The 23091-nt window shown below is 41.4% G+C and overlaps 1 long non-coding RNA gene across 5 annotated transcripts in view; it reads right to left on the reverse strand.

Moving 5' to 3' along the window:
* Window positions 1–23091, reverse strand: part of LOC145405244 (uncharacterized) — a 92801-nt gene that overhangs the window by 53437 nt on the left and 16273 nt on the right. For all 5 annotated transcript variants that reach the window (XR_013898322.1, XR_013898323.1, XR_013898321.1 and 2 more), the window contains exons 2-3: window positions 19601–19757; window positions 16714–16780 (exon numbers count right to left, since the gene is read on the reverse strand). This is a non-coding gene — a long non-coding RNA (uncharacterized LOC145405244). The remainder of the gene's footprint in view (window positions 1–16713; window positions 16781–19600; window positions 19758–23091) is intronic.

The following is a 23091-nucleotide window of genomic DNA, read 5'->3' on the forward strand; positions in this document are numbered from 1 at the left end:
CATGAACTCATCAAAAGGTGTAGGTACCATCATGAAGAAATTTTGTTTTTAACAGATCTGTTCAAAGATCATCATCATCCGGACCTCCTTTCCCTTCTTAGGGCAGGGTGAGGAGTAGCAATGTCCAGACGGCCCAATCCAATGGGCCACACTTCCATTCACTCATCATTCAAGCCCCCGAATCTGGCTCTATCTGATACACCAAAAACTTTCACCACATTCTGAAGCTTCACATAAACCTATCCGATTGAGTCAATCTGGATGCTGTCATGTTAAAAAGGGGTGCCAAATCTCTGATCATTCGCTTCTCCTCACAATATTCATCCAGCCTGCTCGATCTCTGTCAGTCCCCTAGCCTCATCGACATCCAAACCCCTCTTCCTCACTCATCCACCATATCCCTCCACTTTCTCCTTGGTCTACCTCACCTCCCTCCTCCCCATTTGCTCAGATATACCTTTTCCACCATTCTATTGTTATCTATTCTCTCTACATGACCATACCATCTCAGGACACTCTCTTCGATTCTAGTGTCCACCGACTTCCTCACTCCACATCTTTCACAAATCACATTATTCCGTGTCCTATCCACTCTCTGTACTCCACATACATCCTCTGCAGTCCCATCTCGACTGCTCTCATTCTTGACTTTTCATTTTCATGCCACACCATAGTCTCACATCCATATGTTAAAGTTGACCCAAACACTCCTTCATGTAAGCCTCATGCAGCTGCAACACTCAAGCCTCTGTTTCTTATCAAGGCCTTCATTGCACCAGCTACTTTCCTACCTTGTGTCCCTCTACTTTCCACTTCTTTTGCACATTTTCCTTTCTTTTCTACCACTGTACCAGGTATCTGAACACACTCACCAATTCCAGTATCTCTCCAATCACTGTAACATCACACTGGGAGTCACCTTCTCTCTCAACATCCATCACTTTACTCTTTTCTACATTTACTTTCAAGGCAAAACACTCACAGACATCAGCAAAACTCTGCACTAGTCTACCAAGTTCTTGACCAGTATTTGCAAGTAATACTGCATCATCAACATACAACAAATTTCAGATATTCCATCCACCACCAATGCCATCTCCCTCGCCATCAGTCATGTTTTTACTTCTCTCATAACCCCATCTATATATATACTGAAAAACCATGGGGACATCACACAACCTTGTCGCATGCCCACACTGATAGTGAAGCATTCACTTAGATGCATTAACCATTACACATGCTTCACTACCATAATATATGCTCTTAATGGCACCTAGCAGCTTACCATCTACACCATACATGTGCAACATCCACAATCCTTCTTTGTCTACTTTGTCATATGCTTTTTCCAGATCCATGAATGCCATAAACACTGTTTAGTCCTTCTTACAAGCCTTCCCCACTATCTGTCTCACTGTAAATATTTGATCCACACATTCTCTGCTACTCCTAAAGCCACCCTGTTCATCACTCACTAGGACTTCTGATATCTCTCTCACTGTCAATAAGATAATTCTTCCATATATCTTCCCTACCACACTCAATAAACTTATGCCACGATAATTCTTGCACTCTCTTTGCTAACTTTTATTTTTGTACAGGGGTACAATCACAGCCTTTTCCACCCTGCTGGCACAGTTTCACTCATCCATGCCTTCTTACACATCTCCAACATGCACTTCATTCTGCTCTATCCACTGCACTTAATCATGTCTGCATGCACCTCATCAACTCCAGCTGCTTTCCCATTTTTCAGCTGCTTCACAGCGCTCTTCACTTGTGAGAGGGTCATGTTTCCTGGCACTGCATCCCTTCTCCACAAACCCCCCAAACCAATCATGTTTACAGTGGCTCTGCTCTCTCTATTCCCATTCATCAGGCTTTCAAAATATTCTTTCCATCTGGTCCTTACTTCATCCCCATAGGTTAATAATCTACCACCTTCACATTTCTTTCTGCTTTCACTTCTACATTTCCGTACCTCTTTCCAGAAGAATTTCCCATTTTCAGAGTAGCTAGCATTCATTTTTCTTCCTAGATCACCATTTACCTCCTCCTTTTTTCTCATCAATATTCTCTTTAGCTATGTTCTTCTTTCTCTCAATATATTCAGTTCTTATTTCAACTGAACCCCTGTCCTGTAACTACTCTAGCCACTTCCTCTTTTCCTCCACTGCTCTCTTAACCTCTTCATCCCACCATGCCATACCTTTCTTCTTTGTTGTTACTGTTGCCACACCACACACTGCTTTAGCATTTCTAACTATGCAATCCCTATATGCATTCCACAGGCTGTCCAGATCCATTTCATTCTAATTCACTGATTCTAACTCCTCCCCTACTTTGGTTCCGTATTCATCTGCCATTTCTCTGATCCTCAGCTTCTTGACTATCAGACTTTCTCCCTGACTGCTCCTCTCTCTCCTGATCCACCTCACTCCTCTCAGATTGATCTTTCATACTGAAATTATATGAACTGACAGACCTCCACACTGTCCTCTCACGGCCATTGTATCAGCAATCATTCCCAGCATCGACCTCTCTACGGGCACGTAATCAATCAGGCTCCTCTCAACACAATCCCTGTTCCCTCTAAACCACGTACAGGTCTCCCTCGCTGTACAATGTTTAGTTTTATGAAATTTCGCATATATGATCACTCTTCTTTAGTACAAATCGTTTGTTTTACGACTGAGCTCCCCCGCATTTACGACTGATAATGTGGAGAAATCCAATGCTCACAGGCAGATCACCAGAGAGTTGCATGGCATACCCACCTTGTGCACACAGTTTCCTGCGCTTCCGCTAACTAAGCATCACTGGTCCAGAGACAATTCACCATCGGACAATTCGCCCTCAAAGCATGGACGATTCCCCTTCAGGACAATTCCCTGTCAGGACAATTCACACCCTGGACAATTCACACCCTGGACGATTCCCCGTCAGGACAATTCACACCCTGGACGATACCCCATCATTCTATAAATATACTCATTATTAATTAATCAATACTTTAATAGCTATATTTCAGGGGGATCCATCAAAGTCTATGTTCAACAACGTTGGCTTTTGATATTATTTATTGGTTGCACCTTTAGTCAATAATTAACTTGTTTCTTCCTCGCCGTAGTTGCCTCTGAATTATATTCTAGCGTCACCCATAGTTGTTTTCATTAATGATGGTGAATTATCTTGTTATTTTTGTGATGGCAAATTGTCCCAAAAAAGCATCACTGCCCAGTCTTACCCACAGGCTTGTTCACCTTACACCTTCCGTGCATCTCTGTCCAGGATATTACTGTTTTTCCTGTTCTTCATACTGTACCATATTTCATGTCGTCGTTTATGCTATTTCATGTCTTCATTTGCAAATGTACATTCATATGTGATTCAGATGCACTACAATACATAAAGCATCATTATTATTGCATATTAGATCACTTATATGGGTGTTGCGTTTCTTATATATATATATATATATATATATATATATATATATATATATATGAGTCCAGGAACGCATCCCTACTTTTCCCATTAAACCTTAAGTTCACCATACGATATTTCGATATACGATTTCTAGGAAAGCATACCAATCGTAAAGCGAGGGAGACCTGTATATTTACGGGCATCTTTGTGTTTGAAATACGAGTAACAAAAGCACAACCTCCTTTCCTGACATTCTTCGGCTGCTTCCCATTATCACTTTCTCCTGGTACTCCATTACAACCCATTCTGTTATCCTCAGGACCAGTGCCTACTCTTCCATTCATATCGCCCATGACGATCACTTTATAGCTCCTGGGCATTTCTCCCACTGGTTCATCCAGCTCATCCCCAAACCCGTCGTCTTCTCTCTCACTCCTGTCCTCACAAGGTGCATATGCTACAATCAGTGCCACTTCCACCTTCTCAAACTTGAACTTGACATACATACACCTCGAGCTGACACACTTGTAATCTCACATTCCACTCTACCACACTTCATTCATCAAACAAAGCAACTTCTTCCTTGCATCTTCCTCGCCCATTCATGCCTGATCATACACATTTCACACACCCCCACTCCTCCACTTCATACTATTTCATCGTTGCTTCACAAAATGTCATCATGGCATATCTCGCACTCCTGAACACATTCACCACTTCCACCCTCGTGCTCTCCTCATTAACCCGCCACATGCCAGTGCAGTTTTAAAACGGTCTGACATAATTCTGCGGCCAGTGTCGTTTTCGTTTTTAAAGGCTCCAACATGCTTGCATGTGTCGGCCTTGGTCACCTAATGGCGGCTCTCCACACTGCACGATCCATTGCAGCCTCCCTGTTCAGTCCCTTAACCCTAAGGTTTTAAAAAAAAAAAAAAAAAAAAAAAAAAAAAAATCACTGTGATCATATTTTTCAAGATTCGCAGGTAAAAATTGGCAGGCATGTACAGTAACTGTTCCTCTACCATCCCCCATGCTGTCAGGCCATACACTCACTCGCTCCCTTCACGCTTGCTCTGCCTCACTCTGCCTGTGTGCCTCACCCAGTGCTGTACATAGTGAAGGCATTTTGTTAATATTTTCAAGTAAGTTGTAAATATTTTCTTGAAGTGTAAGGACTATATAGTGAAGTCAAGTTGTAAATGCCTTCTTTTAAGTGCCAGCACTGTACCTAATGAAGTCAGGTTGTACCTATCTTCAAGTAAGTTAAGATAGTGCATTCACAGTGAAAAAGACACACAAATTATGATAGATGCTGAAGTAATATGTAATCAGAAAAGTGTACTGAACATTGCTATACCTTCCCAGCATAAATAGCAGAGTATACCTTACACAGAAAACGGCTCTCACCTACTTGGTGAGGGAGAGAGAGCGGGTATACCTGTATAACAGTATGCAGGATTCAATAAAACCCACTTCTGAGCTTTGGTGAGCATTTTAATGGTGAAATTCGTTGTTTCCACATCAAAATCTATCATTTTAGCCAATAAAAAAAAGGTCGAACCATGGCCGGCACGGAGGCGACCCATTGGGCTAAAAATAGCTGCCACGTGGTGGGTTAACACCAGTCGAACAGGGCAGTTCTCCCAAGGTGGATGGAAAGCCGATGACAGGGAGAGCTGGAGCTCCCGTTTCATCAGCCCTCGGAACTAGGTCCCGACTATCCCCCTTTGCTGAACTTTTTCAGTGTCTTAGTAACACAGAGTAGACCAGCAAGCTCTCCAATACAAGTTTCTCCAACTATCAACACCAAACTACATGCACAGTACACACCACACTTCCTTTTCAAAATTTTCAAAAATGGCGTCAAATAGCAAACCCTCGGAGTCCCCAGGGGGGAGGACCATAAATGCCCCCACCTTCAGCCCCTCTCCCGGTGACGACTCAAGGTGCCTGGAACCACTCTCTGACTCTCTTCTTCTTCATTTCTGCAACATTCGCGGCCTATCCTCTAACTTTCGCTCTGTTGAGCACCACCTCTCCTTCTCTAAACTTCACCTTCTTTTCCTAATTGAGACTCAGCTGTCTGAGGCAACTGACAGCAAACCCTTTTCTGTATCCTCATACTTTCTCTATACTCATTTCAAAGCCAAAGGTGACTGTTCTGTATATATACCCAACAACTTATCTTGCTCTCGTGTTCCTGAACTCAATTCTTCTGAATTCTCTACACTCTGGCTTCGCTTTTCTGTCATTCTCTGACTAAATATATCTGTGCTGTTTACTTATCTGCTAATTCTACTATCAAAAATTCTTTGACTATCTTACTTCTATGATGGAACACATTCTAACCAATTCTCCTTTCTCTGAAATCTCCATTCTTGGAGATTTCAATGTCCACCACCACCTTTGGCTCTCCTCTCCTTTCACTGATCCACCTGGTGAACAAGCCTACACCTTTTCTATCCTTAATGACCTACAGCAGCTTGTACAGCACCCTACCCGTATCCCTGACTGCCTTGGAGAGAGCTCCAACATACTTGATCTCTTCCTTACAACTAATCCTTCTGCTTACACTGTTAATCTTTTCTCTCCGTTGGGCTCCTCCGATTACAACCTTATCACCTTAACCTGTCCTATCGCTCCGGTGCGGCCTGCGGACCCTCCAAAAAAACGTCGTCTCTGGCACTTTGGAGCTGCAGATTAGGAGGCCCTCAGGCAGTACTTCTTTGATTTTCCCTGGAATGATTATTGCTTCCATGGCCAGGAGCCATCTGGGTGTGCCTTGCACATTACTGAGGTTATTCTCTCGGGCATGGAAGCATACATTCCTTTCTCATATCCTTTGACTAATGCACGAAAGCCTTGGTTTAATCACGCTTGTTCTAATGCTGTCCGCAACAAGGAGAGGGTCTACAAAACGTACCGGAGCCAACCCACCCCTGAATCACATCTTTTATACATTTCTGCCCGGAATCATGCTAAGTCTGTTCTTCGCTCTGCTAAAAATAATTTCATCTGTACAAAATGCTCTCAACTCTCTAACTCGAACTCTTCTCGCTCCTTCTGGCACCTTGCCAAAAACCTTTCTAACAACTTTACCTCATCATCCTTCCCTCCTCTTTTCTACTCTGATGGCTCGGTAGCTATTTCTTCTAAGCAGATCTCTTCGCTCAGACTTGCTCCTCCAATTCCACCTTAGACAATTCCGGTGCTGTTCCTCCATCACTTCCCCCCCTCTGACTTCCTCATGGCTAACATTAAAATTTCTTCAGCTGATGTATTTTCTGGGATTGCTGGCCTCAGTACTAATAAGGCATATGGGCCTGATGGAGTCCCTCCTGTTGTTCTCAAGAACTGTGCTTCTGTGCTTACACCATGCTTAGGCAAACTCTTTCGCCTTTGTCAACTTGTACCTTTCCTTCTTGCTGGAAGTTTGCTCTCATTCAGCGGGTCCCAAAGAAGGGCGACCATTCCCAACCCTCTAACTATCGTCCAATTGCTTTAACATCCTGCATCTCAAAAGTTTTTGAGTCTATTCTTAATAGAAAAATTCTAAAGCATCTTTCCTATCACAACCTTCCTTCTGATCGTCAGTATGGGTTCCATCAAGGACGCTCCACAGGCGATCATCTCACCTACCTTTCTGACTCCTGGTCATCCTCCTTTCGGGACTTTGGCGAAAGCTTTGCCATTGCACTTGACATCTCAAAGGCTTTCAACCGAGTCTGGCATAAAACTTTAATTTCCAAACTCCCCTCTTACGGTTTCTATCCTTCTATCTGTGCCTTCATCTCTAGCTTCTTTTCTGGTCGTTCTATAGCAGCTGTTGTAGATGGCTATCGTTCTTCTCCTAGATCTATCAACAGTGGTGTTCCTCAGGGCTCTGTCCTATCACCAACTCTCTTCCTTTTATTCATCAATGACCTTCTAAGCTGTACATCTAACCCTATCCACTCATACGCTGATGACTCCACCCTTCACCTTTCCATTCGATTCCCGCAACGTCCATCTCAGCAGTTACTTCAATAGGCAAGGGATGAGGCTATGGCACATCTAATGTCTGACTTGGCTCATATCTCTGACTGGGGTAAAAATAATCTGGTTGTTTTAAATGCATCAAAGACTAAGTTTTTGCACCTATCAACCCGACAAAATCTTCCACAGGTATACCCACTTATGTTTAATAATACTCAACTTAATCCTGCATCATCATTGAACATGCTTGGGGTTTCATTTGCTTGGGACTTGTCTTGGAAAGATCATGTTACATCTCTTGTAAAATCTGCTTCCAAAAGATTGGGTATGCTAAGCCGACTCCGTTCCTTCTTTGCCCTGCACAATTGTTGACTCTATACAGGGGTTTTATCCGCCCCTGTGTGGAGTACAACACTCATGTGTGGGGAAGCTCCCCACATACAGCTCTTCTCAATAGCGTGGAGTCAAAGGCTTTTCATCTCATCAACTCTACCCCTCTTACTGACTCCCTTCAACCTCTGTCTCTTCACCACAATGTTGCATCTTTATCTCTTTTCTATCGCTACTTCAATGGTCACTTCCTCTGAACTGTCTGCATGCATTCCTCCACTTCTACAACGGGTGGCTAGCACCCGTCTAGCAGCAATCTCTCACCCCTTTTCTGTCCAACTCTCTAATGCAAGAGTTAACCGTTAATCCCAGTCCTTCATTTATGCAACAGGTCAACTCTGGAACTGTCTCCCTCTGTCTGTATTTCCTGCTTCCTATGATCTCCAGTCTTTCAAACGCAGTGTGTCAAGGCATCTTGAAATGAATGGATCTCGAATTTGACTCTCTCTTGTATTTTGTTTTTCTCTTGGAAGGAACAGTTTTGCGGGCTCATTGCATTTGGTTCCTTCCCCCCCCCCCCAAAAAAAAAAAAAAAAAAAAAAAAAAATAAAAAAAAAACATGGGCATGCAATTCTGCCCATTTGGTTGGGGCCCTGGGCAGGTATTGAGCCCTCCAAGGCTCTCCGAAACAACTGCCACGATTAAGTGATTTTTAGATAGGGGAATCTGGGGAACGCTTAACCCAGTCGAAAACCCCAGTTATATGGTTACCACTCAGCGTAGTAAATGGTTTCCTGGGTACAAGAAACCACTTGGCTTGTCACTTAGTGTAGAGACCATAAGGCATCCCTACACTGAGTGAGTGGATGGCAGGCACCTCCATCCACCACAAATGTGATCAAAGATGCCATAATAATCTAAACCTGCATCCAGTAACAATACCCTCTCTGTGGAGTAAGTGATGTTGACGTTAACCCTTTAGCGGGCAGCCAACTGCCAACCAGATAGGTCAGCAAGGGCCTTTTCGCCTCAGTGTTATATACGACCATATGGTCACACGACTACACCTTTGTCATAAATGCACGGAGTAGTGGTAGTACTAGTAGTTAGCGTTGGATTGTTTTTTGTTTTACAATAATATTTCAACCAAAACACCTCTTTCATTTGAACCTTAACTCCTCGGACTAGAGTGGTGAACGGTGCCGCCGTTAGAAAGAGTTTTTGAGCAATATTGGCTGCCGCATTACAGTCTCTATCCAGAAGGGCTCCACCAATTGGACAAAAAGTAGTTGTTGTTACTTTAACTGCTGGTGCTGATGGAATAGAATTGGAAGTTTGGAGAAAGTTTCTGTGCTGGGGGACTTTGTCGTTGTAGGTAATATCACTCTTGGCAGAGCAACGACGTAGACCCCGAAGGTACACCTCCTTCTTCTTCCCCTCATTATCTTTCTTATTAAACCCTACGATATTCAGAGGTCCCTTGCATCTATGGCAGACTTTCGACGTGTTCCATTCGTCGACGAGAGTGAAGTTTGTCGGACCGGCTCTCTCTCTCATCACTCTGACAAATTTAGTGTTAGGAGAGGCAAAATGTTCCCCCCTCCCAGTACAGGAAAACTTGGCTGAACCGTACGCTACGTGGAATGGTTTCTTAGTGTCTCCCAAAACCTTGTTTACGAATGTGTCTAGAGTCTTTTTGGTTAGACAGTAGACTCGAAACTTGGCCCTCCTCCATTTTCTCGGAGTCTTGACCTTCCATATCGTCTCGTAGTGTTTCACATAAGTTTTCAGGTAGTACTCTGAGCTCGTCAATTTTTTTCCTCCGCTCAACTCTTCGTTGACTCGCTTGTATTCTCCAGTTAGCCAAGAGTAGACTCGTTTTTTTAACCTAATTATCCCCGAGTCGCAGTAGTACTGTTTTGAAGTGAGTCTATTCTTCTTAATAATTTTTCGAGTTTCGGGATCCAGCTCTACACAGAAGGCGATATTCTTTCTGCCCGGATCGACTCCGATGATCCTCTTCCCGTCTAACGACGGGGTGGACTTTAATGGAATTGATGGCGCAGCAGTCCCGTCGTTTCTCTTTTTCTTCTTCTTGAAAGAAAAAGTATTATTGACGGCCACCCGATGGTATCTAACTGAACAAGCCACTCCGTCGGTTGACATGCAGCGGTCGAACGTCCACTTCTTACCTCCCATGCGAGCTAATAGTTTCGTGTTGAAGACGAAGTCCCATCCTTCTTCTTGTTCCTTGGGTTCCAAGTTGATGCCCAGATCGTGACACTTACCCTTCACTCCGACCGTATCGAAATCTAAGTAATGTACCTTAATCGTGTTGGAGGGAGCCAGTGGAATATTTCTAAGTTTCGTCGACTCAGAGTACTCCCGTCTGAGAAAATAGTAGTAGCGGAGATACTCCACCGGTAATAACTTAAATGTCGGTTGTTGTCGTGGCAGGTGTTGTCTGTGTTGCTCGACGAACTCCGAGTGTCGGTCTTTCAATTCGTTTAACTGGTCCACGGAGTACGTTCTTCCGAGGTACTTCCACCCGTTGATGAGAGTCTGAAGTGCATAGACGATGGTGGGCGCTGCTGTCGCCTCGATCTTGGATAGGTAGAAGCGAATGGCGCGTCGCTGACGAGATACGAAATTCAACTCCAAGTTATTAAGAAAACACGTTGGCGCAGTAGTTTATTAAATTGTAGTCCGAGTGGTATCGAAGAGCAGAAGGATAGGAGAGACTTTCAAACCGTTTACTCGACGTCCCATCCATCGCCAAGTTGGGTTTTGTCCTCCTCTTCCTCGCTTCGCACCCTTGGGTGAAGAGTTGTACAAACACATTCATCTTGGTAAAGTCTGGCCATTCGACAACACCATCAAGTTCTCTTTGGAGTAGATCTTCTATCATCGCACTGCACAGCTGAGAAGCCTTGACGGCCATCCGAGAGATAGCCAGACATCTCTTTTCGAAGAGAGGAATGACATTCTCCGAGTCCAACAGTATTTTGCCCAGGGAACATTTAATATTCTTATAGTATCGTTTGGTCTTGGGCCTCATGGCCTAGCCTGGCTGATAATGGCCTTGCTTATTGAGAAGGGAAGGAATTGTGGTATCTACTACGTTTAAAAGGCATTTATGATCCAAAAAAAAAAAGTCGCCCGCTAAAGTGTTGAAAGGCATTTATGATCCCAAAAAAAAGTCTACTGTATAGTAGTGATCTACAGTAAGATGTAAAATATAAAATATTCAAAAACCAACTTTATTGATAATAACCTAATATAGCCACTTGCCAGCTAAAGGATGCGAAATATAAAATATTCAAAAACCAACTTTATTGATAACAATCCGATATAGCCACTTGCCCGCTAAAGGGTTGAAAGGCATTTATGATTCCCAAAAAAGTCTACTGTCTAATTGTCTATAGTAAGATGTAAAATAAAAAATATTCAAAAACCAACTTTATTGATAATAACCTGATATAGCCACTTGCCCGCTAAAGGGTTAAGGTACGGTACCTAAAGCAGGCATAATCCAACTTTGTAGTATGGTGTTGATTTTGGGCCTACCCAGCCAACCATCAGCAAAGCCATAACTCAGACAATACATACGTTATTAAAACCAAATATTGTGAAATAACTAATCTGCTTCTGTATACATCCATGAGATCCTTAAAGGAATCTGGCAGAATTCAAGGACACCGTAGTTTCCCTGACGTATTTGTTGCCATAGATAAGACCCAAATAAGAATAACTACACTCAAGGATTTCGAACATGACTATGTGAACAGGGAAAAACTCAACACAGCTGCATGCATGGCCTCCTGATATCCACCCTTCTGAATCCTACCTCCCTTGTGTGGACAAGGTCCACCTGGACAGGCTGAGATGTGGGCATCATCCAGCCCTCTTGAGCTATAAGAAGAGGCTGGATGGCTCTGTCACTGATGCCTGTCCAGGATGCAACACAGCACCCCATACTATTAAGTACATCATGGAAGACTGCATTACACACAATTGCCTGCGCCAACAACAAACACTCCTTCAGAGCTCTGTGGGAAAGCCCAGTCTTTGCCATGGCATTTCTTAGGGACTTGGGGGTGTTCGGCCAGACTGCCTAGGGAACAACAACTACTACTACATGGAAGGGCTTTCACATGGGTAGTGCCGTGTATTTTGTGTGTCTGCCGTCAGGATGGCTTTGGTGTAGTAGGAGCCATATTTAAGCACTGCACCTTTTGAAATCAGCTGATGAATCCAGGAAACATAGTGCCATGGTCCACTGAGCAGCTTACGGATGCAAAAACGGGCACAGGAATTCATCGGAGAAATGGCATTAAATTTCACAGGTAAGAAATACATCTTGTTGCTAATTCTACAAGATTACTAGATAATGTTAAATGGCCGAGAAAAATATTCTTCCTTCTCAAGAAGCACTGGTATCAGCATCTAAAGGCTATAGTTATTTGAGCACTTTTATTGACAAGAAAGACAGGGGAGGCCTCCTCTATGCAAGTGACAATGTAATTAAAATTTGTCATGAAACTTGAGAAATGCTCAAAAAAAAAAAAAAAAAAAAAAAAAAAAAAAAAGGCCAAGACAACTACAGTAAATGTTTCTACAGCTGTGTTATACATCTCACACAGTATTACCATTCAGAGAAGATTTGACTGTCTAAACACCCACATGTTTGACACCTCCACTGAGGACAATAAATATATATGTACTGTATATGTAATAATTGGTTTTAAGCCAGGTATCCCCGAAGGACTAAGGCGTTGCCCCTGAGTAGAGGACTTTTGAACTGGAGCGTGTAGCATTTTATGACCAGATGCCCTTCCTGATGTCTACCAATGACCCTTGGGTGGATTCGATCCTCCGACCCTTCGGTCAGAGTGGAGCACTCTAACCCACTGAGCCACAGCTGCTATGTTCACATATTATTAAAAATGCCATCACAGTGCTATAGTATTACGGCATATCACATTAAGAAATTTATCACAGAAGCTACTGGTACTAAAGTAAGAAAGCAGTTGGAAGGTTGCTTGAAATAAATCACTAAGAAATAATTATGGTAGTACATATGTTTATGTATATGAAGATATGTAAGTAGTCCTGTTAGTAGCTGACAGATAATGTCACTTTTTACTGTATATAATCTGCTTATATACAGTACATTATGATGTCAAAATATACTGTACATTATTTTCATATACAGTATGTGCTCTTTCCATTAACTTAAATTTTATCTTTCTATCACAAGCAAACTGACATTAGGTTGCGGCTGAAAGGAAAATGGGGAGAGGGAGAGTATGATCCTTATTGTAACATCCTATGACACATTCACTCATACTCATGGCTAAATGTATCATATATATCGTAGAGCTAGCCAGAAATATCATAACCTATATATTTATTCTGTATTATGAAACACATTTATACACAGAAGCAGCAGGGAAACAGAGAAGCAAGTCTTCCAAATGCATTACCTTGGTTGAGGCGATGAGTATGGGTATTTCAATATGGAAGTTTTCTATCATGTTTGGTGTGGAGATAGCCCCTCCATATTGTAAAGCTCAGGGGCTTACACAGATAATGGGGTGTTACAGGCACAGCTATGTGCATCAATGCAATAGTACAGTAAAAGTCCAATATTTCGGCATCCAATTCCCCGGCAAATCTGACATTTCGGCAGTTTTGAGAAATAGTCCCATTTACGAAAATCTCCGATCGTTCGGCAGATTCTCCGATTTTTTTCGTCAGTCTTGAAATTCTCCATGAGGCTCGCCAGCTAGCTACCCGCCTTTACCCGCCTTAGTGAGTGAGATAGTGAAAGTGATGGAACAAGTCTACCACTGCCATGAAGCTCAGAGGCTAGCTCTTTCTCCTATAGCATAAAGAGAGGACAAACATGTAGTGAGTCTACCATGGGAAAGAGAATCTGTTTCGCCATTCTTCCGAGTTGTTGCCGTGCTGCTGCCGACTTCTCTTGATTCTTCTGTGTGCTTTGTGAACTTCGTACCGAAATACCTCTGAAATTACTATTCGAGTGTGCTGGGGACTTCTTCCAGCAGTAGCAGACTCCAATCAACCCCTTCTATTGTACATATGTAAATAAGTTTAGGTAAGTGCATGTGAACTTGTAGGCCTACTGTACCATTACATTTATATACAGTATGTTCACTAATTTCTTTATTTTTCATATTCATGTACAGAGATAGCCCGATTATCCGGGCTATATGGTGTTAAGGGGTGCCTGATTAATCCGAAAGCACGATTAATTCGGCGGAAACACAAGTACTGTACTGTTAGACTGATTTATTTACCGGTAAATGTACACTTAAGTACCAGAAAGACCTTTCCAGTTCAATGTATATTCCTCCAGCTTGTTTCAGTATTTTTCAGACTATATTCAGTTCGGTAAATCACGTTTTCTTACTGAAAGATTTCCTCCCTGTTAGTATCGTCACGTTCTAAAGCTGTACCTACGATTGTTTCCAGCACAATGGACGAAACTCATCGTACTCAAATGTGGACTTCGTTTCCCAACTTCCCAACTGAAGATTAGGTTAGGTTACATTATTAGGTGCAGTTAAGCTAGGTTAGGCCAGGTTTAAACACTTAGATTAGAACAGTGTCTTCTGCCATTACTTTAACGAATCAAAGAGTCGTCACACCAGAACAGATAAAAACAGCGGGGAAAGATTTAACAAGAAATGTTTATTTACCAACCCAGAAATAATCAGAAAAATATAACAGACTATCAGGATGAACTGATTTGGTAAGATGCTTTTACTGCTTACAGCAAAGCATATGTTTACCCCCCTCAAATACTCAATGTTCGTGAGTTCAGAAATTTGTGTACTCCCGTGGCAGACCTTGAAACCATTTTTTCAAAGTTATAAAGTCAGTTTCTTTTTCTTACAGATGTGAAAAGACTCGTCTGGTACACCTGGCTTTTTCCCCTCCTCCCTAAACCCATCTTGTGATTTGTTATGATTCGTGAAAGAAAATTAGGGGGCATGTTACGTTAGAATTTAAACATAAAGTTAGGGTGCATGTTACTTTAGCATTTAAACATATCTGCGAAAACATCTGGGACGAAAGGACCGCCGAGCTGTTTGGGATTGTAGAGTAGGGTCGTATAAACATATCAGTGACCTTGGTTCCCTTCCCATAATTGTTCGCAGTTTTTAAGGCTCTCCCTAACTTAACGTTACTGACACCGGTACAGTAAAGCATTGTTCAAGGCTAACAGCCATAAGGGGTTAATGGAATACATTATTGTTTGTATCAATACTCTCTTTCACACATACACGAACGAACAATAGAATGTGCAATAAATGTACACTTAACTGTAAGGAGCAGAAATAACTGTATGCTCTGTCGGTCCGAAATGTGTTGGGAAGCGACATCGAACAATGAATGTGGAACTGAATGCCACCTTACAAGAACACTTGAGATGAAAGTATTTTTTCTTATTAGTAAACATAATTGTTCCATTTCGTCCCCTATAATTGTGAAACTCTTAAATTTTCGTCCAAGCATACAGCGTAATAACCTTACCAATTCAATTCATATTCTCTAGTTTGTTTTTGTATTTTTCTAGTTTGTTTTCTTACTATCATATTTTTCCTTAAGCCTTACCTACGTTTGTTTCCGGCATATTGGAAGAAACTTACTCATAATTAGGGTGCATGTTACATTAGCATTTAAACATATCGGCGAAAACATCTGAGATGAAGTGGCAGGCCGCCTGACTGTTTGAGATGGTAGAGGAGGGTCGTGAAAACATACCAGTGACCTTCGTTCCCTTCCCATAATTGTACGCAGTTTTTTATAGCTCTCCCTAACCCAACATCCCTGACACCGATACAGTAAAGCATTGTTCGAGGCTGACAGCTATGATGGGGTTAATGGAATGCATTATTGTTTGTATTAATTCTCTCTCACACATACAGTACACTTAAGAACGAACAAAAGAGTGAACAGTAAATGTAAGGGTAAGAAATAACAATGCTCTGTTGGTCCGAAATGTGTTGGGAGGCGCTATACCTAACGAAAAATGCAGAACTCAATGCTAACTTACGAGAACACATGAGATGAGTATTTTTTTTTTTTCTGATTATCAGACATTCTTGTTTCATTTCGTTCCCTAAAACTAGGAAACCCATTACTTTTCGTCTAAGCATACAGCCTAAAGACCTCACCAATTCACTTCATATTCCTCCAGTTTGTTTTCTGTGTTTTTCTATTTTGAGGGTAGTAAATTACCTTCTCTTGCTGAAAGATTTTCTCTTTTATCACGTTCTTTAAGCCGTACCTACAATTGCTTCGGGCATAATGGATGAAACTCATCGTACACAAAAGTGGATTTAGTTTCCCAATTTCCCAACTGGAGCCCAGGTTAGGTCAGGTTAGGTTAAATTATTAAGTAGTTAAGCAAGGTTAGGCTACGTCAGGAGTAACAGTTGCCTCACCAAACTCCATCCTACCACCCTTGTGATCGAGTTGTGAGCAGGAGGTGTGGGTGGGGGCAGGGTGAGCAAGACTCTCTCTGGTTTGTCCATGCCTCTCTCCCTAGAAACTGGATGCTTCCTGTTTAAACCGGAGCTATCGTACGGATAATTCTATGAATTACTATACCACTGAACCATTGGGTCACGGCCCGGATATACCGAAAGCTGGATAATCCGAGCCTGGATAATCGAGCTTCCACTGTATAGTACTGTATTCATTACAGTATTGTACAGTATCAAACAGTATACAGTACTCTCTCCAAACACATTTGTAATGATAAGAGTAATGATGATAGTGTTCACCGAAACATATAAGGTACTGAGTGGGTAGGGTTTTCGATAATTCGGCAATTTTGATATTTCGGCACTTGCCTGGTCCCATAGATGCCGAAAAATCGGACTTCTACTGTATATTACTACAGTACAGTACACCAATCAAAAACCTTGATTCAAATTCACTTACCCAACATGGTCTGATAGGGTAACATCCAAGGATGAAGCTCCAACATCCACAGTCTTTGTACAGATATCTGGAAATCACCAACCTCATGAACCAAAACTACATTACTGCATCAAATGCACGATAAACAATATTATCAGAAATATGCAGTTTCAGCAACATTATCTATGCCCCGCCAAATTTTGTCATCATTAGCAATTTAGGCAACCTACAGATTCAAAAAAGGGAGCCATGCTTACTCTTAAAGAAAATTTATAATCTAAATATGACATTGTAAATCATCCTATGGTCCATCTATTTTATGAAGAGCGTTTGGGTGTTGTCCCTCTTGGGAATTTCCTAGGCCACCTCTCTGCCAAACGTGTATACCTCGCTGTCTCATGTCAGCTATTTACTACTTCTAAATGAAGTTTATTTGCAGTATATATATAATTAATTCTTTAATAAGGCTATATACTGTAGTGTTATAAATGCCTCTTTTTTTTCTTTTGATAACAATTACTTTATATAAATATCAAAACACTTGGCAACATTGCTTTCCAACATTGCCACGCTTGTAAGGGTAGAGTGACCGTGTTAATCCAGGTCATTTCCCCTCTGGCCGCCACCTCAGATGGATGCTCTTACTCCTGCTACTCGCTCTTGTTTGCTCCACAGTAGAGAAAAAGAACTTATTTACAACGTAAATAAGTATTTTTTAGAAGAGAAGGCAAACAGAGGACCTCAAAGGTGGTGTGGAAAATAACTCGAAATTATAAACCACAAATAAACCTCACACTTTAACCCTTTAACTGCGGGTGTCATCTCAGAATGACACTGCAAAAACTGGACCAAACCGCGGGTGTCATTCTCGAATGTTTGTGAATATTTTGAATACCCCGCGTTTTTTCCGTGCGCCAATTGTTTCAAGGGAGAGTAGCTATTAAGTTCTTTCACTCCAGCCGACCCCCACCTCCCTCCTCCCATCCCCTGGGCCCCCACCTCCCACCCCCCGGGCCCCCCACCCCACCCCTGACCAACACGCATCAGTATCTGTCCAGCTGTGTGAGTGACAACACCGCTGATGTGGCAGTGAAGTGCAGGCAATTACAGTGCCTTTTACCTGCCTCAGTGAACACAGAGTGGGTGTTTATCGTATGTGCAGTGTTCATATATGTTTATAGTATTATTATCAGAATGAGGTTGGCATTTGGTAATGGTGTGTGAACGAAAAATAGTGATTACAACACCGCTGATGTGGCAGTGAAGTGCAGGCAATTACAGTGCCTTTTACCTGCCTCAGTGAACACAGGGTGGGTGTTTATCGTATGTGCAGTGTTCATATATGCTTATAGTATTATTATCAGAATGAGGTTGGCATTTGGTAATGGTGTGTGAACGAAAAATAGTGATTACAACACTGCTGATGTGGCAGTGAAGTGCGGGCAATTACAGTGCCTTTTACCTGCCTCAGTGAACACAGAGTGGGTGTTTATCGTATGTGCAGTGTTCATATATGTTTATAGTATTATTATCAGAATGAGGTTGGCATTTGGTAATGATGTGTGAGCGAAGGTGATGGTGTGTGAGCGAAAAATAGTGATTTTAGATCGCTCACTTCTAACGGCACTGCCCATCCAGTGATAGTCAACGAAATCATGAAACCTACATCATTGCAAAGCCGAAGGTTAGTACTTTCTAATGGTATCTTATTTTTTGTTCTAGATTAATTCTCTGCAGAGTTATAAAGGTTTAAAGTTTGTTTACATTTTGGCTGAAACCCCCGCGGGAGAGGACAGTCGGGGCAAAACAATACCCGCGGTTAAAGGGTTAAGGAGAAAATCAGTCGTAATAAAAAATAATGTTAGAGAGAGAGACAGACAGACAGAAAGAAATAGAGTAGGGGGAAAGGTCATGGAGAAAGGGAATGAATAAGAGCGCAACAAGACAGACAGTCAGTCTGGAGGCTTTTCCTCAAATACTAAAAATTCATAAAAGTGTATAGACTTTTTATAGAAATAAATCTATAAAAAATGCAATTTCTATATGCAGAGAGAGAGAGAGGAGAGAAAGAGTGGTGTGCTGGGAGGGAGAGTTGTCATTAGTGCCGTGTTTCCTATCCGATTAAGGTGCCCAGTACAAAGTATGGCAACACTGTGGGACGGGAACTCCCCAAGAGGGACAACGCCCAAACGCTCTTCATAAAATAGATGGACCATAGTAGCATCAAAAGGCCAAGGGCCAAACACTGGAGCCACTGACTCCATACCTATGCCCTAGATTTATATTAAAAAGTCTAACATCTACCAGCACTTACTCAGGTTCCATTTATGGTACAGTACTCAATATACTGACCCACTCATTTTATGTACTGCATACTCTTTTTTCATGGCACATTTCACACAGTAGTATAAACCTCTACTGCAATTCAATTTGCACACCTACAAAGGCACTTGAACAATGTTTCTGCTTTATGTAAGGGTATTTTTTAAAGTTCTTGAGTTACTACAACTGTAAAAATCAGCTGATGCTTACTGCCCACCACCACTACCACCACCGCCAATCCTAAATATGATCTTTGCATTACTGAACAAGCATAGTGTTTTGACAAGAACTCTACAACAACAACTGAGTGAAATGTGGTGGAGGGAACATTTTTTTACAAGAGTGCAAGGTGGGGGGAATTGGGGAAAATATTTAAGATTCATTTACACACATTAGCTGAAAACAATGGTTCCTATGGAATGTTTTGTACAATTCTTTTTGTATTTTTCTGTTACACTGGTTATGCAAAATGAGGGGTCATTGTAAACAAATATACTAATGGAAAAATCATTATGCTGTAATAAAGTGAAAATTATCAAGCTGGAATACAAGAAAAAATTAATAAACTGAAATACAAGGGACTTACAGTACATCATCCTTGAAGCGCACTTCTCAATCTTGGGGGATATGACATGGGAAGTAGCTCTCCATAAAACACATCCACCACAGTATTGAACACAGCAACAGTCTTCCCGCTGGCCTAATTCTTGTAGCTCCTTCAGTATTTGCAACATACTAGCGCTCTGAAAATTTTTGCAGTAATGTCATATGTGCCGAGTACCAAAATGGAGAGTAATGTTGTAAAGTTCTCAGTTGGCCAGGATGTGTCACCAGTTTACAGTATGTCACGCAAAACCATTCTCATCATGTTGAAAATTTTCATAGGCCTTAGAGAAAAATACAAACTGCCTAGGAGATATATGAGGCCATTAGAGGGAAAACCAGGTAAGCGCCAAAAAAGGAAAACAGAAAAAAACGCTGTTAAAGTTTGTGTACCGGTACTTTAACCCCTTAACCGCGGGGCGTCACTTTCGTGACGCTTGGGAGCAAGGGATCATACCGCGGGGCGTCGCTTTTGTGATTCTGTGTTATTTTGAATTCACCCGGGCTTCCAAGTGGGGGCTTGTATCATCTATCAGTACTGCCAATGTCCAACACTAGTCAGCACTCCTAATCTCATCTGTACTCCCATTCATTGTTGACAATTTAGCCATTTCTCCCCGTTCTTGACTCCCCTCCCTACCCCCCCTCCATTACCCTATCCTCTCGCCTGCCCGGCCGTGCTACGCTAAGTAAATCTTCCCTGGAATTTTTCACTGATTTCATCCATTGAAATAAGCCCTATGTCCTATTCTTATACCAAATAATACATACAAGAAAGAAATAAGGTAAGTGAGAGTGCCATACACCTGGAATTGGCTAATTATCACCTGACAACACCTCACGTGCACTCGTTCGCTAATTTTTGCTGTTTTTTTTCCCCTTGAAATATGCTGTATAATCTATTTTCGTAATAAATATACATGTAAGGAGGGAGGGGAGAAGCCTAAGTGATATTTACATTCACCTGGAACTACCTAATTTATAATGTATTGTCTAGATTTCCTGCCAATCATATCAGTGCTAGACAAAGCTGTTTCAAGATATAACATTGGTAGCTCTGATATATATATCTCCTAAGTAGGCCTCTAATCTATTTTTGTAATAAATATACATGTAAGGAGGGAAGGGAGAAGCCTAAGTGATATTTACATTCACCTGGAACTACCAAATTTATAATGTATTGTCTAGATTTCCTGCCAATCATATCAGTGCTAGACTTAGCTGTTTCAAGAAGTAATATTGGTAATTCTGAATAACCCCTAGCAGGCCTCCAGGCTGGTCCTCCGTTAGTTCACTCTCATCTTCCGAAGTGAGAGTACGTATGTTTCTTCTTGCTGACTTCAAGGCCTTTTTTCACCCCCATGCAAATGGCCCTGTGACCTTTACCCCCTACTAAACCTCGTGTGGAAAGAGGTAAAGGGCTGACAATTGATAAAAGAGTGACTACGATCTTTCTATTGAGTAAAACAGTGCAAGTGGAATTGTAAATAATGTGTAAATAATGTGTAAACAGCAAGTGAAAGTAATGAATGTAAATATACGTGAACAATGGAAAATAGTTTTATAAGTTATTTCAAGTGACAGTGCACAACACAGTGTAAATAAAATAGAAATGTAAATAACGTAAATAAAATAGAGAACGTAAATAGAAATGTAAATGAGTAGTATTATAAGAATACAAGTATATACCCTAGGAGTAATGAAAGTGAAAGTTTCACTCTAGCATGTCTGAATGCTATGAGTTATGAGAGTGAAGATGAAAGTGACATTCACTCTCAATGCCAGTATACAGGACGAGAAAGTGAATGCTACGTATTTTACTGAAAGAAATTGAATCCCTACAGTGACAATAAACTAATACTACTGAAGGAAACTTATGGATAAAGACTGTATATATATATAAGTATTATATAGTAATAGAAATATAAAGTGTGAGGGGTCTTATAAATAATAAATGACAGACTACCAAGAGCGAACTAGTGCCAGTGCGACGATCAGACGCGCTCGTAATTTCCATTGCTTTCACAGTTTTTTTTTTTGAGTATGGATCCCAAACTACTTGAAAATTGTAGAATAGTGTTTATAGTGTTTGTATCTGGCTGTGGTAATCATATTACGGGTTGTCGGGAAGTGTAAAGTGGAGACTTCGTTACCCTACTTCAGAGGTCTCCACAAGTCCTACGGTAACCGACGAAGGCTCAACAATCATTCCAGGAGAAAGCTGAAGGTATGTGCCATAAGCATATGTAATTTTATTATTCTAGGACTAATAACTAATTTTTGGCAAATATTTTTTGAGAGTCTGTCGGAGCCCAAATAACCCCACGGCACACGCAAGTCATTGGTAAACAAGCCCGCGGTGTAGGGGTTAAATATGACATAACTTTTCAACCAATGAAGATATTCTGCTCTTGTTTTTTTTTTTTCCCCATGTAGCCTAATTCATCTACTTTTCCGTAATTCAGACGCTGATAATTTGTGGTGTTTTAAATGAAAAAATTCAATAACATCTTCTTTCTCCTCGTTAGACAACAATCGACGACAAAGTAGCAGTACTTTTACCCATAATATGTGTTATTGTAGGTCAGCTATAAGATACTGAGATTGAAAATATGTCAGTAGGTAAGTAAGGACATGTGCCTTTATGGTGGTGTCATAAAAAAAAGCTTGGTGGTATGCGTCAAGCCACGCGATTGGCGCGTTTTGCAGCCACCTCCTGCTGTGTGGCGCTCGCCTGGTTTTCCCTCTCACTCTTAGCCTCACATACATGCAGCTTACAATAAGTGCGTGTTTTGACATGAATACTGTGGTAAAATCGCCTTAACTCAAGTAAGAAAATCGGACATGATGTTGGTTTCCAAGGATGCAGTACTTGGGAGAAGAAAATACACAGCCAAAATGGACCTAATGGTAAAGTCATGGAGTGGTTGGCTATCAACAGAAGTACGGTCGTTCACAGCCTTTTAAAACTCGTAATTTTCAACCATCTTAGGGACATCTTTTTCACTTAAACCCTTGTTGTAGTGGTAGAAGAGGATTTGGGGAATAAAGTGGTACAAGTAACTCCGTTTCTGGCCGGGGTGGCACTTACCTTGTTTTCCCTCCAAGCGCCTCATATGAATAAAGGAAAGTTATGATTCATATTTATTCTCAAAACTCATCTAAAGTGGCCAAAAAAAAAAGTGTCACCACCAAATACTGTACTGCCACTTCAAGCATCCATCTTTATACAGTGCCAAATCCGAAATCTGATCTTCAAGTTTCCACTTTGCAACATACTTTTTCAAGGAAAAAAAGGAATGTAATGTGATGTCCTCACAATGTTTCTAGAAAGTTACAGAAAACTGATAATATGCAATACTACTACTACCGGGCACTTTATTACTATTCATAGTGCCGCAGACAATATGATTTTCCCAATTTTCATGGGCATTCCAACATTTTCTATTTTCCACAATGCCTTTGGACCCAAGC

This window comes from Coenobita brevimanus, chromosome 66, assembly GCF_032717465.1.
Source record: "Coenobita brevimanus isolate Jiangsu-jjx chromosome 66, ASM3271746v2, whole genome shotgun sequence".
Classification (NCBI taxonomy): Eukaryota; Metazoa; Arthropoda; class Malacostraca; order Decapoda; family Coenobitidae; genus Coenobita; species Coenobita brevimanus.